The sequence below is a fragment of the Podarcis tiliguerta genome (genome assembly GCF_965153285.1).
Source record: "Podarcis tiliguerta genome assembly, chromosome: 6".
NCBI lineage: Eukaryota > Metazoa > Chordata > Lepidosauria > Squamata > Lacertidae > Podarcis > Podarcis tiliguerta.
In genome coordinates, this window is record NC_139539.1 from 93,547,463 (window position 1) to 93,562,448 (window position 14,986).

Here is a 14,986-nt window from a genome sequence, read left to right on the forward strand (position 1 = left end):
ATCTGAGAGATGAATGGGAGATATGGTTTGCATTAATGGACAGCTAAATAGAAACTTAACCCCAAAAGTTAGGACCAAGATTCAAATCATGACTGGGTAACTTTGCTCACTAGTAACATTGACCCACAAGGACGAGATGGTGGGACAGTGTTCTTGAAGCTACCAGCATGAGTTTGACCAAACTGCGGGAGGCAGTGGAAGACAGGAGTGCCTGGGACAGGTGAGGCTGCTGATCCCTTATTTTGGCTGCTTATCCCTTATTTTCGAGGCTGCTGAACCCTAATTTTCAAATCTGAAAGTTGACAGCTATGCTGGGTGGGGGCAGGGGCAGAATGTGATGTTTCAATTGCACACAATTTTATGTAAGCATGCAATGACCCAGAACGCAACTTCCACACAAATCGGGAGTTGCCAGTATCTAATGCCTCGTTTCTCTTGTCCATTTCCTCAACACTACTTCCTTGCTTGACACAGCTGTCATGTTACAGAGAGGCAGAATGCTGGGAACTAATATCCATAATTGTCTATATATTGCCTTTATTTAAGTATACAATTTCTGAACCAGTCTTGCACTTCTGAGGGATGGGAGGCTTCTTTGTTCCAGCTTTCCAGATGAGACACAACACAAGTAGGCTGGTGTGTGCCTTACCTTCAGAGCACAGCAACAGATTTCAGGTCACGTCTTGCCCTTTGGTTTTATGCCCTTGGGATAGTCATGTTTGTAGCCCAGGAGTTTGCCTTGCCCAGTGATCTGCATTGCTCCATGACCTGAAGCTGCTTTTTCTTATGTTATCATCTCCCTCTGTTGGTCCAGCCTGGCTTGTTGTTAGTTTGCCCTGTGGGCTTATTCCAAGAAGACAGGAACCAAGAGATAACAACACAAGGTCTCAGAAAGAGCCTGTCTTCTGCTGATGCTGGGACAAGCTGATCCTGTGAGGATGCCATCAAAGCTGCCTAGGTCTCTGCTTCTCAACTCAAAGACTCCACCCAGCAGATAAGGGCTGAAGCCTCTTGGCAACAGAGTTACATGTCATTCTCTGGCAGTTAATACCCTTAGGAAATGACATCTGTCAAAGAGGTAGCATGGAAGTCAAAGGACTTCCTCTGTCACCTAACCTGTGACAGGGATTTGACGGAAGAATACTGTGTTTATGTGTGTGTGTGTAGTAACAGAATTCTGTCACATGTTAGTGTGATCAAGAAATGAAACCCAGCATGGGGGGTATGTCCATAGCAGAAACCTTAATGGCTGGAACCACCAAAAAGAAAACTTTGACTTCACCCTAATGGTGAGAAGAATTTACTTGCTTCTGTATAAGGGAATGGTTGTCATACACATCTGTGGAGTAAAAATTAATGCAACCTCTGAGTATGAGACCCAGCCAGAGAGAGAGAGAGAGAGAGAGAGAGAGAGAGAGAGCTTGAACAGAAAATCTCTTCTTCCTCACAGACCCCAGTTGCCACAATAATAGCAATTTTGCTATTAACTAAGAGGTAGTAAAAGGAGTGAGGCTCTTTAACCTTGCCAGCTCCTGCTTTGTTTTGCTTCTATTTACTGTGAGCATGACAGCAGGTATTCTGAAACTGAATTAAAATCTTCAGCCCATGGAGTTAACTCTCCTTTTTGACGCAGTTTGGGAATGTGCTTATTTCTCTCACTGGTGGGAACCAGTCCTACAGTGCTTTTATTTTTATGCAAAGATTATCATTTTTGTCCCACCCACTTCCTCTTCCAGGCGCTCAGGATGTGCATAGCCCCCACTTTTTTCTCACAACAACCCTTTGAGGCAGGTTAGGCTAGCAGAGAATGGCCAGGGCTTTGAGGCTCAGCACAGATTTGAGCCTGAATTTCCATGGTCTAAGCAAAACAATCAAGCTGCTGCACCACACACCTATTTTATGTCAACACACCCATTTTGTGCAGTGCTGGGTTTGCTTTCCCTTAACTCTTCACACAGCAGCCCTCCCCCCTCCAGCATTTTCCATTTCCCCCCTTGTCATTTTAGCACTTTTGGGATTTGCTCAAGGGAAGCACTTCATCTGTATTCAGCCTAGTTGATATTTATTCTGCAGGCATTTGTATTTTATTTTTTATTTTTCAGAGCCATCTACCCTGACATTTATTTTACAGCCTGGACCCGAAGATATATCCCTTCCAAAAGCAAGATTCACGTCATGCTAATTTCCTGCAGCAGAAAGATACCAAGCGTAAACAAATGCTTCCTTCCTCCTCAAACGAAGGCGGCCCGACCACTCACTCCTTAGACGTGCCGTTCGCACAAAGGTCTTGATATTAATTGCATGGCCTTTCAGAGGACAGAACTTACTGAACCTCTCCCAGTCCCAGGCAGGGCCTTTTACACTCTGACAGCTAACAAGCCACAGGCACTAAGACGGGGCTTTCCCCTCTTCTGTCGATGGCAACGAATTCTGCTGAGCTGGAAAGATGCTCGTGGATAGACCATCCAATATACAGATGGGACATTTGGCCCAGGTGCAACGCCATGTAAGTTTCTGCCATGAACCAGCAGCTTCATGTAGTTCTGTATATACGTAGTATGTATTTGGAACCATCAATGTGCTTATTGGTTTACAAAATAACACTTCCCTGCCCCAAGGAGATCACCTTCTAAGATTCATAAATACAGTATGTTAGCTCAGTGACATGTCTCAGCGGACTTTGGTAAGCTTTCATAATATGGTGCTCTGTGTGAGGCCAAAATTAGGCACCCCAAATGGATCTTCTCTGTTATGGAGGGTATGCAGAGGGGCCAGCTTGCAAGGGTGAAGGGGGGGGGGACAAAGTCGCATGCATGAATGTCCCAACATCACACGTGATATCAAGACATCAGGAGTCAGGGGTGGAGTCGACTGCGGTGGCCACAGAACTGTTCCAGTGACTGGCAGCTCCTCCTTCTCCTCTTTGTGCCACCACCAGTGGAAGGCTGCTTCAACTCTCCTTCCCCTCCACAGGAACAGGAGGAGGAGGAGTTGACCACTGGAGCAGTGCCATGGTCAGCTCTATCCTTCACCTCTGTGATTTTTGGACATGGGGGAGCCCCTACCCCCCAAAATACAAGACCCCCCAAAAGGGCTCGCCTCCCTGGAGCTGGCACACCTGCGCTCTATTGAGTCTCCTCATTTTAGCCCCTGCCCAAATGGTTTTCTGGACTTGGGTTCCCCCAAGCCAGATTCCTCTTGTGCTGTTTTGGCTACATAAGGACTGGATCTTGGATAATGGTTTTTCTGCTAATATGCAGGACAGAAGCCTTTGGAATCAGCATATTCAAAAACCACAGTATGTTGGAAGAAAACATTTTACAAAACCTGGTTTGGTTTTTTTCTGTGAGACAGGAAAATGAGACCCCAGCCTGCTTTTACTCCAGCAGGTCATTTTTTAATGGCCGAACTTCTGTAGCTCCCCAAAAGCATAAAGAACATTAATTAGTTCTGAGCTGTGGAAACAGAAGGAGAGGGACAAGTGCTAAGAACTGATATTATATCATTATCCTCAGAGTCACCTGGCTCTGCCTGCATTGTAATTAGCATGAGCAAAACTTCAGACTTCAATTAGCAGGGCAATTTGTCCTCTGCTATCCTTTGTATGGAGAATTTTATGTTGCACGCAGCAATCCAGTGTCAGTCTGCTGCAGAATTTGGAACCCTGTGGCTCTGAAGCAATCATTCTTTTCCATAAATGCACAATTAATGTTCTAAATTTCCAGTGCTTTATTGCAATTTAAAATCTTCTTCTTACTGGCAGCCGCGCCTGAACTACTTGTGGCTTTATGTCTTTAAAGGAGCACGCTTAGACAGGCTGCTTTTATTTTTGAGAAAAAGGATGCTTTGGAACTTGTTCCCAACAAGGATTGGGAACCTAGCCAGTTTTCTGCTGCAAATCCTTCCCTCCTTGTTGTTTTTTGACCCCCAAAGTGCTGCTTATGGTGAAAACAGGATCCATGGGAACAAAATGAAGGCAGGTGGGGAGCAACTGTCAGCAGAAACCTGGCATGGGGTGCAGCACATGCTGCTTCTCCAAAATAAAAGCAGCCAGGTTAAAGACCCTTGGCTTGTTAGGATCCCTTCCAACTCTGCAGTTCTATCAGTCTATGTTCTGTTTATCGGGCAGTTAGGACATGAGAGACCTGGGTTCATACCCTCCCTCAGCCATGAAGCTCACTGGGTGGCTTTTGACCAATCACTGTCTCTAAGCCTAATTTACAACCCTCAGCCTCACCTTGCAGGGCTGTTGTGGAGATAAAATGGGGAAGGGGGGACCATGTATGCCACCTTGAGCTCCTTGGATGAAAAGTGGGACATAAATGTAAATACAAATTTTGTTGTTGTTGTTTAGTCGTTTAGTCGTGTCCGACTCTTCATGAACCCATGGACCAGAGCACGCCAGGCACTCCTGTCTTCCACTGCTTCCCGCAGTTTGGTCAAACTCATGTTTGTATCTTCAAGAACACTGTCCAACCATCTCATCCTCTGTTGTCCTCTTCTCCTTGTGCCCTCCATCTTTCCCAACATCAGGTTCTTTTCCAGGGAGTCTTTTCTTCTCATGAGGTGACCAAAGTACTGGAGCCTCAGCTTCAGGGTCTGTCCTTCCAGTGAGCACTCAGGGCTGATTTCCTTAAGAATGGAGAGGTTTGATCTTCTTGCAGTCCATGGGACTCTCAAGAGTCTCCTCCAGCACCATAATTCAAAAGCATCAATTCTTCAGCGATCAGCCTTCTTTATGGTCCAGCTCTCACTTCCATACATCACTACTGGGAAAACCATAGCTTTAACTATACGGACCTCTGTTGGCAAGGTGATGTCTCTGCTTTTTAAGATGCTGTCTAAGTTTGTCATTGCTTTTCTCCCAAGAAGCAGGCGTCTTTTAATTTTGTGACTGCTGTCACCATCTGCAGTGATCATGGAGTCCATGCCTCCATTTCTCCCCCTTCTATCTGCCAGGAGGTGATGGGACCAGTGGCCTAAATAAGATGAAGGGTGCTATGGCAGACGCATTGATGCGCAGCAGCCTGGACCAGGGGCTCGTCCACACGTCTGCTTGTCTGATGCCTAGAAAGCATGGGTCTGAGAGGTTTTCTGCTCACTCCACACTTTCTAGGCGCAGGTCTTAGTGGAAAATGTCACGATACCAGCCCAGGAAGCTACAGTATATACTTTTTTTAATCACAGATACAGTATGACAGGCATATAGCTTCTGACCCATTCACAGTTGTACAAAGATCTGTTTCTCTCTCTCTCTCTCTCTCTGAAAAATTAATAGAGCTGGTATGACACAGTGGTTATAAGTGCTGAACTATGATCTGGGAAATCTCCCAGGACAAATACCAGCTTAGCCATGAACTCTCTGGATGGCCTTAGGCAAGCTTCTCATTGTTTCTAACCCTCACCCCCATCTGTAATATATATGGGATCATAATAGTGGCTACATGGCTGCAGCAAGAATTACTGTGAGGTGCAGTGCTTTCAGCCTGTAGCAGGAAAAGCACTGTATTAGTGTCCTTGCATATTTCTCACAGTATTTCTGAATTGCCTTTCCCTGTCTGTGGTGCCACTGGCAATGGCCATAACAGAGCAAAACAGTCAAAATCCTCCCTATAGCACCCACTGAGTGATGAAATGCAATGAAGCGTAGAGTCCTTTACCTTTGCAGGAGGTGGAGTTTTGGTAGATGCAGACTGTCATGTCATGGGGGTGAGAAAACTACACCCTCGCAATTTGTCTCTTTAACCTCCCTTGCCTGTAGTCACTCCAAGCATTTATAGAGCGTATCATTCTTATTTCTGGCATAGGCTGTGTTTCTCACTGTTCATCTTAAAGGACTGTTAAATGTTTACAGTGAAGTAAAATGTACGGCTCAGTATATGCAGCGCATGTATATGCTTCATTCTCGCCAATAAACTTTTTGCAGGCTTCAGAGCAAGGTCATTGCTCTCACAAGATGAAGAGTGGTGGTTAAATTAGGTGTGTACACATTTATGCATGCAATGAACCAACTTGAGATAACTGTTTAATCCCCTAACAAACATTCTGTAGTCTATAGATCATGGTTTGCAGGTTACACATCAAACATTTTATAACATACCTACTTTATTTGGCTATTTGTGTTTTGTGGGACTCAGCGCAGCTGCAAAGATTTGCAAAAAAGACACCATATAATTCTTGCAACCACCAATCTATGTCTAGGAAGTCTAATTGCAAGAAGTGCATTTACTGAGTCCTCAGATCCACCTCCCAGCCCAAATGCATGCTGGCTGGGGCTGATGTGCTGAGGGTGGTGATTTTGAGGTAAGAAAAATCTCAGTTGTTGATTTTCTGTCTGTTGCACAACTGTTAAATCCAAAGGAATAGTGATTACAAAGGTTGGGGGTTTGACTCACAGCTGGTTTTAGCCTCCCTCTTGGAGTCCCCAGGGAAAGGAATTAAATCTCAAGATGCAGAGCGAGAAGTGCCAGAGCCCACCCCAAGCCTTCCCTCTGCATTCTAACTGTCCAGTGACACATTTTCTCCATTCTCACTCCTCTTCTAGAGCAGCTGAGGCACATGCAGGGGTTTATGGGCTGATATGGGTGTGTAAGAGGAAAATAATCATGCACTGGAGATCAGTCACTGAGAATTTTGAAATCTCTTTACAATACACACACTAACCAGGTGGTGCCCCCTTCACAGCCCCTGCTGCCAGGCTCTGCATCTGAGCTCCTTCCAGACGCCTCCATCTGAGTTGCAAAGCCTCTAGGACCATAAGCAAAAGCAGCAGCCAGTTGCAGAGGCACTTACAAACAGGGTTCCATAAGGTTCAGCAAGGCAGAGTCTTATCAGCGCTTTGGACACAGCAGCTTGTAAGGTTCAGCATGAAGCATTTCCCTTGACCAAAGCAGAGCTGTCTCTGCAGAGTCAGTGGCCTTCTGCAGCCTTATGATGCCTTGTGATTAAATTTGCCTACTTCTGGGGATCTAGCCATTCTTTTAAAAGGCCATTGTCTGAAATTGCAGCCATTGGCTCCTATGGCATGGGGAAAATGGGGACTGTACTGGGAAGATGTCCTCCAAGGAACACATCAGAGCAACCTCCTCTGGCCTGGAGGAACAGTCGCTCCTCAAAGCATGTCTACTGAGTGTTCCTCTGGGCATAAGGAGACTTCAGGCCAGAGGGCCTGCTAGGTCTGAGAGTCGACCTTGCAGAGGGCTGAGGTAAATTTACACTGGCTCTATGGTACAAACCCTGGGACCTGGCAAGCAAAGCCATCAGTGGCCTAGCCCTTCAAGTAATTGCTTTGTGTGCCCACTGGGCCTATTTGCCATTGAACAGGATTGCTAAGTAAATGCGTTTCCTGAAACCAGGCATCCATCTCCGAAATGCTCAAATGATGGCTGGTACACTTCTATTGATTAAGTCATAAAGCTGCAGCTTTCTGAAGAAACATCAATTTCAAACAATTCCAAACGCCTCCTGTATCTCTTGGGAAGCCAAAATGCTGACTTGCATTCTGGTGTCTCAAAATAGAGCTCGCCCATGCTGTGTCAAGAAGAAGATTGTTACCTCCCTGGTGCCTATTAGTTATTTCTTTTTATTATTATTATGTTGCATAATTCTCAACTCTGGGTGATATACTACCCCTTGTAATTAGAAGTAGTGCAGTGATTGGAATATCTTAACTTACGGTGCAGTGCTCCTTGTAAGAAATGTAGTTGTAATGAGACTACTCAGCAGGCGCATAGTGCTTGCACATGAATTTCAAATGGTCTATAGCCTAGTGTGGAGTTACCAGTAAAGGAAAATCTCAGGTCCTGAAGCTGAATATGACCCCCCTCTCCTATCTCATCTTCAGGACTCTCCTTGGACCACAACCAGAGGTGGGACGGGCCATTTTGCCACCTGAGGCAAAATGGGAAGGTGTTGCTCCCCTGTCATCCTCATCAAAGCCTTGCTTGCCAGGATTGTGTGGTGATGGCTTCCGGTGGAATCTCATAGAACTCTCACGAGATCTCACCGGATGAAGCAGTTGCAGCCATGTGACCCCAGCAGCAGCTAGGCCCGGCAGGATGCCCATGAGGGCACTGGAAGAGCCAGTGTGGTGTAGTGGTTAAGAGCGGTAGTCTCCTAATCTGGGGAACCGGGTTTGCGTCTCCACTCCTCCAGATGCAGCTGCTGGGTGACCTTGGGCCAGTCACAGTCTCTCAGCCCCACTCACCTCACAGAGTGTTTGTTGTGGGGGAGGAAGGGAAAGGAGAATGTTAGCCACTTTGAGACTCCTTAAAGGGAGTGAAAGGCGGGATATCAAATCCAAACTCCTCTTCTTCTTCTTCTTCTTCTTCTTCTTCTTCTTCTTCTTCTGGCTTCTGCCACCCAAGGCAGGTACTTCAGCCTGTCTCATGGGTGAGCCAGCCCTTTTGCCTCTGGCCCCATCCACCACCAACATGTGGCTCCTGGAATGTTTCCAGTGAGGGAATTCAGCCTTCTGGCCGACACCCATGCAAGCTGGTCAGCATGTTAGCACCATGGTTTTCACACTATGTCTTTGGTCATCCTGGGGTTGCTTGAAAGCTTCTTCAAGCAGAAGGTCAGTGCTGATAGGTAAGGTTCCTGAACAAAGTGACAGCTACTACCATATGATGGTAGATGAAGGCAGAGAAGGCCTCTGAAAGAGAGGAGTAGATGAACAGAGTTTGGGATATCGCCCTCTTCTAAGTTGAACCATGATCAGCTTGACAAACTCTGGTTCCCATTTATTAGGTATATAAACAGGAATAGTGAAAGATATCATACATAGGTGTTGCAGGCTGCTTTGTGGCACGGCTATGTGGTTAATGGGTAATTAGTGAGAATATATTCTTGTAATTGAGACTCGTATCTGGTTAAAGTTCATAAGATCTGTAAGGAATGTATGTGATAATTGCTGCAGCTCTACTCGACATACTAAGAATAGTTTATGTGCGTTTATTTGTAGTGGTTTATCTGATGTTCACTTGAAAACATTAAAAATAACTTTTTTTTAAAAAAAAGGCACATGGAATGGGATTGTAAGGGTGAAGGCAGACTCAAGATATGGTAGAAGCGGTTTGAACCTGTGATGGAGGTTAATCAGAACTTGAGGGAGTTCAGAATATGCACAAATGAATTTCCCACTCCATCATGAGTCAAACCCAGGTCCTGCTGTAGTTTGTGGCAGCTGCTACTTCTATTTCTGTGTGCAGAAATAGAATGCGCAGGTAGCAGAGAATATTCAGGCCTCATTCTAGGCAATGTGTCCTTCACAAGGTGAGGGCCTGGTCTGGCTCCCTCACCCTGAAACGAATGTAAAGTCTGAAGATGAGCCTCCATGTAGGGACTGCACCGCACACTGTGCATAATTTTTGAGGCAATAAATGTCACGCAAATTGTCACTAGTGCAATTTCTTGCCCTGCACAAGCTTGTGACAAGCTTGTGTTGTATATAGGCATGGGGGAGGGGGGCTTCAATTCCGTTCACATTCCAAGACAAACCTATCCAAGTCGCGCTTCCTGAAACAATATGGGAACACAGCAATCCTTTCAAAAAAATCTCACTTCTCAGGTTTTCCACCGCAGTTCTCTAATCAAGCAGTGTGTACAAAAATGCATGTATTAGCAAAGATAACATACAAAAATGTAGTATATTAGGGGGAAGTGCTTTGCAAAAATGTGATTAGGCAAAATTGCCTGCAAATGTGAATATATTAGGAGAAATTTGTACTAAAATGCTGATGAATTTTCATGAGAAGCTTTTTAAAAAAGCAATTACAAACTCACGTGAAAATGTAGGGGAGAGAGAAAAGAAGAAACAATCTCTAACCATCTAAAACTATGAACATGTTTTTAAATAATCACTCCTGAAAAAGAAAATCACAGATATTTATGTGCATCCCTAATGAAACAGGTGGAACTGTGACCTCTATCATGAAGGAATTATAAGGACAATAACAAATTAGCATTTTGTAAATTTGACGAGTTAACAATCATAATGAAAATGTGCTGCTAAGTTAGTATTTCTGGCAGGTATGACAATGCAAATACACTGGGGGGAGCCATGTGCTTTAAGTGTACAGTGGGAATGGGGCCCACGGCTGGCCCACCCATGAGGGAAGGAGAGGTGAAAGCCTTGGGTGGCAGGATCCCAATGCAGACCTTTATTGCCCTGTGGTTCCTGCAGCAGATATTAACTCACTCCATCTTTTCCGGCAGGGAAGGGGGTGCCATTTTTTGTTTTTTTGTTTTTTATATAATATTTTATTAAGATTTTCAAAACATTACAAAGGAAAAAAGAAAAAAAAAGAAAAATACAAAAATAAAAGACAATTAAAAACAGTTCGATCTTTCATAACTTATCTTGCATTTGCTTGTTTCTCAGACCTCCCAACACCTCCCCTCTTAGTATTCCAGTTCAATTTGTTTATTCAGCAAATCCTTTCCCTCTTTACCTTTATCCTTATCTTTGATCTTAATATATTATAACTTTAAATTTTCACCTGTTAACAATCCGTTTTTGCATATTCCTTCATGACATTATTACTAAAAACCACTTAACCTCAGTCCAACATCATTCTAACATTCATTAATTTTGCAATATTTCTGTAGATAGTCTTTAAATTTCTTCCAATCTTCTTCCACCAACTCTTCTCCCTGGTCTCGGATTCTGCCGGTCATTTCCGCCAATTCCATATAGTCCATCACCTTCATCTGCCATTCTTCCAGGGTGGGTAAATCTTGTGTCTTCCAATACTTTGCAATAAGCATTCTTGCTGCTGTTGTAGCATACAGCCATTTTTTGGTTCCTCTAAGGTGCCAATATGTCTTGGGTCAGCCAGCCTGGATATGACCTGTGATAGAAGTCACAGCTACTACAATTCTCTATTACAAGCACATTCCCTCCTCACATACTGAACTCTCTTTCCTGCTCACCTAAAACTACCTATGCAGCACACACACTCACACACAACTCAGCAGTGATATTGTAATGACTAAAAGACCATCTTTTCACCTGAATGCCTGCTAATGATCATATCATGTTTCTAAATCTCCAGGATATTTTGGTAGTAGCGGAGTGTGCAGAGAAAGCTTTGAATATCTGCTTTGGAAGACTGGTGTTGTTTTACATCCCATGGTCTGTCTGTGACGCTTCCTGGTTCCCCCATCCTCCGTTTGCATATGTTTAAATAAATAGGTATTTACAAAAGGCATCAGTGGTTCTGCGTAGCCCCCCCGCCCATTAGTGCTTCTCACTGTTTGCTTTTTGTCATAAAGCAACATGGACAAACATGAGCCACGCTGAACAAAACTAAGCTAACAGGAGTCACACATGATGCAGCCCATGGACTGAATAGACTAAGCTCACAGCCTTAGCATGAAACTTTGCATCTCCAGTCATAAGCACATCAATTTCTTTCTTGCTTACTTATCTGCTTACTTTTAAAAGAAACCACTAATGATTCTTAGAAGCTGTGTTCTGAATGCCTTATATAAGAGCCATCAGTGAAGAGAGGAAGCATGAAAGAGTAGGAGAGAGATCTACTCTGCTAAACCCTATGATGTTATTGATTATTTTATAGTTAAGAAGAATGCTGTTTTGTTCCCAGATCCAACACCTACACTGAATAAAAATGCAAAAGGTTGTGCTGCAAGCAGAGATTATCTGGAGAGTCATGCTATCCCTTTCCCATTACCCCCCTTCAATATATCAATCAGTCCATCCTTAGTTATTAGAGAGCTTTTTAATGTGCTAGGTATCTGTTCTGCATTGTTTCATTAGTAGTGCTTTATGGGAGAATGATTCAGTTCCAATGCCATCCTCATTGACACTCTTGATGTAATACTGAATTGGTGTGTCACACTAACATGCAAAACCTCTTTACAAGGAGAGGTCAAGGGCAACATTACATCTAGAAAGGATCAGGTTTATATTTTTGCAAGAAACTCTGATTGTGTGTGGCCCATGTCTCACACTTCTGCATGACTAGCAGGTCTAAGCAATAAGTTTTATTCAAATTTAGCAGCTTCAGTTTATATACATTCTGTTTTCAATCCTTCCATAAGGGGAATAGGAGTTTAAGGTTCCAACTGCACATGACTATGATTTAATTTTCACATTTTAAAAAATGCAAATAGTACCGACATGCAGAGTGGAATGGGGTTGTACTTATTGTAACAGGTGTATAACCTGTTCCTCCCCTCCCCCCTTCTTCTGAGGCTGCTGTTGGCATTGCCATCTGCACTAATCAAAGATTCTCTCTCAATGCCAATAGCAGCTATGAATGAGCAACGTTCATCAGGATTGCAGAAGGGGAGGGGAGGGTTAAACTCCTCCTCCAGAACTGCTGCGATTCCATAATTACTAGGCCCTACTCCCAGCTGATGCTGTTTGCTGACAGGCTAAAGGCAATGACACATTTACTGTCATATGTAGTTTGGCCCTGAGCCTGGCTCAAAAGACATGATGAAAGTGAGCCGGCGTGTCCAGAGGAGGGCAACCAAAATGGTCAAAGGCCTGGAAACGATGCCTTATGAGGAACGGCTAAGGGAGCTGGGCATGTTTAGCCTGGAGAAGAGGAGGTTAAGGGGTGATATGATAGCCATGTTCAAATATATAAAAGGATGTCACATAGAGGAGGGAGAAAGGTTGTTTTCTGCTGCTCCAGAGAAGCGGACACCGAGCAATGGATCCAAACTACAAGAAAGAAGATTCCACCTAAACATTAGGAAGAACTTCCTGACAGTAAGAGCTGTTCGACAGTGGAATTTGCTGCCAAGGAGTGTGGTGGAGTCTCCTTCTTTGGAGGTCTTTAAGCAGAGGCTTGACAACCATATGTCAGGAGTGCTCTGATGGTGGTTCCTGCTTGGCAGGGGGTTGGACTCGATGGCCCTTGGGGTCTCTTCCAACTCTATGATTCTATGATTCTATACATTAGTATTTCCTCCCACTTGCACCACTGGGGTCTGAAGTTGAATACACATGGTGTTAACCAGAGTCCCTGTAAGGGGTCAGCAAACTTTTTCTGCCGGTCTACTGTCCCTCAGACCTTGTTGGGGGCCAGACTATATTTTGGAGGGGAAAAAGAATTCCTATGCCCCACAAATAACCCAGAGATGCATTTTAAATAAAAGCACACATTCTACTCATGTAAAAACATGCAGATTCCCGGACCATCTGTGGGCCGGATTTAGAAGGCGATTGGGCCGGATCCGGCCCCCAGGCCTTAGTTTGCCTACGCATGGTCCATATCTATCCTGTACTTCCTTGAGAAAGGCTGTTGATTGATGCACTTTCCTTCAAACCAGCTTCTATCCAATTCATTACGGTAAGCTGGACAAATTTGCATTCCCTCTTAGATATGACTTCATTAGTTACTCCTTGCTTCTCCTATCCCCAGTGCTTTTCTTCTAGAAAAAAAGGTGTCAGTACTGCATGCCCTCTAGTACCTCCAGAAAAAAGCACTGCCTATTCCTAATTTTGTGGTGAGAACTGTCCTGATCCACTTGCCCAAAGGCAGGTTCATGGGAGTGGTTGCACCTGCGGTTCAAAACAAAAGCTCCTTGGGTGGCAAGACCTGCCTTTGGCTTATGCCACACTCAGGGGCGGAGGAAAGGGGGGCGGTGGGGGCGGACCACCCCAGGTGTCTTCGCTGGGGGGGTGACATTTGGCGTGCCACCCACCCACCTGCGACTCTCAAGCCTACCATCGGGGGGAGGGGGAGCTGCGCTGCTTTGCTGGCAGTATTTCCCCCTTCATTTTGACAGCTTGGGGGAGGCTTGGGAGTCACAGGCTTACAGCGTGCCACTCCATGCACCCAAGTGGTTATCCCGCGCCTGGGAGGTCACCCTCTGCGCCCCACACCCCTCAGGAGCAGCGCTGGCATATGCTCCGCTGCTGTCCACACTGTACACCAGGGATCAGCAACTGGCAGCCTTTGGCTTAAATCTTGCCTCATGAGTGCAACCACCATCCTATCCCCAGAACCAAGGGGATACATTGTGAGGAGTGGTGTCCACGGGATGTGTCACCAGCCCTTGTTAGAACCCAGCCTGCCACCATCCAACCCAACGCTGACATGGTTCTCCAGTAAAACTAGTTGTTGAACAGGTGGCCCAATGAATACAAGCTGAGATGCGCACATTTTAGATATCTGTTGGGCATGCGCAGACGATGGCTGCATTGACTAGCAGTTGGAGGGGTTGCAGGTACAGCAAATCAGGTAATAGTGTGCCCAGCAATGTAAAAGGAGATTTGAAACACACCAGGGGGGAATGACCTGGCTGCATTTTCAGCTGCTAATGTGCACATGCCCTGAGAATAATATTCAGAAGCAACATTCGCAATGGTTAGAACACCCACCCACTGCCTTGAAAACAATTTTTTCTGTTGCTGGAGAACGGAGGTGGAAGACACATACACAGTCCTCATGCAGAAGTTGTTTTTATGTGCAGTCGAGGTGAAACAGTCTTGATATTTCACAGCTCATCAAGGAAATACCTAACCTTTATCACTGAACACCTCTAGGGGTTCAATAGGCCCATATATGCATGCTAACTGGCAACCGGTGAAGGGGAGGCTGAAATGCAAAAAGCCACAGAGGACTTTTGCACTGCAAGATTATTTATGGGCACACACACACCCCGCCCCGTTCCCATTTATTGAATGCAGCCCATTGGGAAATGATTTTGCCCAAGCTCATTTGTACGAATAGGAGTTGCTCTAGAGTGCAGCTTCTGGCCATTTCAGCTGAGTTTGTGCCTGGGAAATATTCTTGGAGGGTTATGCCCATTTTGTAGCTGTTTCAGCCTCAATCAGGTCTCTCCCTTTCACTCTTAACAGCTTTTTCTACTTCTTCTGTAAATTATTGTGTTCTTACAGAGACGGTGGTGGCCCATGGATTAAATTGCTTTAAAAGGGGTTGAGATGAATTCATGGAGGAGAGAGGTCTATCAGTTACCATTACTCTCTGGATACCTAAATGGACTC

The 14,986-nt window shown here is 44.9% G+C and overlaps 1 protein-coding gene across 3 annotated transcripts in view; it reads left to right on the top strand.

The window, feature by feature from the left end:
- The window catches only part of TNR (tenascin R), a 391,224-nt gene that overhangs the window by 186,770 nt on the left and 189,468 nt on the right, over positions 1–14,986 (top strand). The window contains exon 1 of one of the 3 annotated variants that reach the window (XM_083446253.1): positions 8,573–8,589. The exons of the other annotated variants lie outside the window; for them this stretch is intronic. The gene's annotated coding sequence lies outside the window, so the exon portion shown is untranslated. Of the gene's footprint in view, positions 1–8,572; positions 8,590–14,986 lie in introns of those variants that run through there. 3 annotated transcript variants of the gene reach the window in all.